Source organism: Pteropus vampyrus, unplaced genomic scaffold (genome assembly GCF_000151845.1).
Source record: "Pteropus vampyrus isolate Shadow unplaced genomic scaffold, Pvam_2.0 Scaffold27, whole genome shotgun sequence".
Taxonomy (NCBI): Eukaryota; Metazoa; Chordata; class Mammalia; order Chiroptera; family Pteropodidae; genus Pteropus; species Pteropus vampyrus.
In genome coordinates, this window is record NW_011888808.1 from 7,406,735 (window position 1) to 7,409,322 (window position 2,588).

Below are 2,588 nucleotides of genomic sequence, written 5' to 3' on the forward strand. Positions count from 1 at the left end.
TTTGTATCAAAAAATCAATAGTAATAACTTAAATGTAATAAATAGTAATAACTTACATTCACATAACAGTTTTGAATATAATCTAGTATACTTATGACATGAAATAAACTATATTCCTGAATAGAAATTAGAATGTCATAGATTACAGAAACAATAGGCACCAATAATGTAACATTTAAATATACAGAATACTACTACACAGTTATTTACAAACATATGTAGCAAGGTTCTGTGAAATTTTAGCTGATTGACAAATACCCACTATGGAGAGTATTTGAGTATTTTGGATGGGGTAGGATAGGAAGGGAAGTCAAGGTAGAGATCAAGAAGAATTACACAGGAAATTTCAAAATTATTTTTATTATTTTTTTTATTTTGATTTCAACAGTGGACACACTAATGCTTGTTATCTCATTCTTTATACATGTCTGTACTTATAAAATATCTCATAATGCATTTTAAAATGAAATAAAATAAAAATCACATAAACAAAGTTATTTCATCATTCCATAAACTTAATGGACTCTGGTACAATTTTACTTTGACATCCACTAACCTCATGAGAAATTATATAGAGCATTGTGTTGTTTGACCAACTGCCATTTTATAACTTTCCAGTGTATTTTTAAAATAATATGAAAACAAAGCTTTTTTATGAAATAACATTTCATTATAAAACAATTATGATTTTAAATCTCTCAAGTTGCATTTGTCGAAGAACTTAGCAGTATACTCTTATGCCATCTACTTGCTTAGCAAAGAATATGCTGTTTCGCTTGTAGTTATTCAATTAAAATCAATTTAAATAATTTTAGGGGTGAGGTTTGCTTAGCTTTTCATTCATACAATCTGAATAACAGTATGTACTATATCTAAAGGAAGTATGACAACACCATGAATATTATTAAAGTGTAGAAATTAAGATGGGGATAGTCGTGAAAGGAGTGTATTTGACTTGCAAAATACATACAAAAGATTCTAAAGGTGTTTTTTTTATATATATTATGTGTTTTTAAAACTGGTATCTAAAACTTCAAAAAATATTTGATGGTGAGTGAGAATAGAAAATGAAAACAGTAAAAAGGGCCATTGCTCAAGTTCAAAGCGGATAAAAATTTAGACAGTGATTGCTTGTGACATGTGTGACAGCTCATTATACTATAGGTTGATAGAATAGAGTGAAGTTAAACTTTGGTATCTTGCCATATTTCCCCTATGTTGATAAATACCAATTTTAAATTTGTCAGATGAGAAGATGTCTCATGCACTTGGTAGGGAAAGATATCCATTTATTCTTAAACATCTCTTGCTCTCATATTAGATCATAAATTACTTGACAGTTGAAGATGGCAATGCATTTTGCTGATAGAGTTCCTTGCCAGATGGAAAAAATTTATGGAGTTTTACAATTTGAAATACTGAAAAAGAGGTCAAAGTGGTATAGATTCTGAAAAAATGCCATTGTTGGAGTGAAGAGTCAGTCATTACCTTCATATTATCTGCCAAGAATATTTAACTTTCATTCAAATCTCAACTTTTTGAATGATTTTGAAAAGTTAGTTGCCTGATTAATACCAACCAGCACTAAATAAGATAGTATGACTAAGTAATTAACTAAGTAGTACGCCACTACCTTAAACTTAGTTAAAAAGTAAGGTGACTTCTTCATAAACATGAAAACATGTGTCCTTCAAATAAGCACACTTCCTCATGTTAATTTAATTTTTCATTGGGTTAATACAAGAAGACAAAATGATTCATTTTTCTCTGCCATGGATTCAAAAATATCTGTATCTCATCCACAAAGGCAGAAAGAATAATCAGAAAGTGTATATACAGGTTTAAAAATTTTAATAGATGAAACTTGTTACTGTGGAATTGTATACTGATACAAAGACTAAAATATTTTACACCTTTGTGTTTAAACTATTTTGTAATCTATAAGAAGCAAAACAACAACCACCACCACCATCAGTTATATACTTCCCTGTTGTGACACAACCTTGTCTAAGCCAAGCTTGAGAGGTTTAGTTCCTCATCCCATCCCATCCAATCATTTTCCAATCAGTTAATGAGTTCATATTCCTTAACAAACTAAAAACATAAATATCACCTCCTTACATATTTTCACCTTGCAAGAATCTACATGAAAAGTTTACCTGTTTGCCGTCATTGCGAGGATTATAGTTAATGAAAATATAACATAGACAGACATTATTTATTTAAATACCAACTGAGAAACAAACACCACGACTCAATTTAGACAATCATTTTGCAATGTAACCAAATATGGAATCATGTTGTATCCCTGAAACTAATTTAATGTGATATGTCAATCATACCTCAATTTAAAAAATCATTGCTCCTTCCATGTTCCTTATAGACTGTTTAATGGCTCTGGACTCTCCATGGACTGACTATGCACTGGCAATGAGCCACCAGCACCTAGAGTACCCCCACGGACCTGCTGTGGATCACAGAGTAGATGGGCCAAGAGATGCCATCCACCTGTGCTGGCATTGAAAATGCCATGGAGTGCCTAAAATGAGGCATGGTCCATGTTCAGGCCCTAGGCAAAGCATACCTGG

The 2,588-nt window shown here is 31.4% G+C and overlaps 1 pseudogene; it reads right to left on the bottom strand.

The window, feature by feature from the left end:
* LOC105289714 overlaps positions 1-2,173 on the bottom strand; it is an 82,236-nt pseudogene extending 80,063 nt beyond the window's left edge.
* Positions 2,174-2,588: the final 415 nt, after the last annotated feature.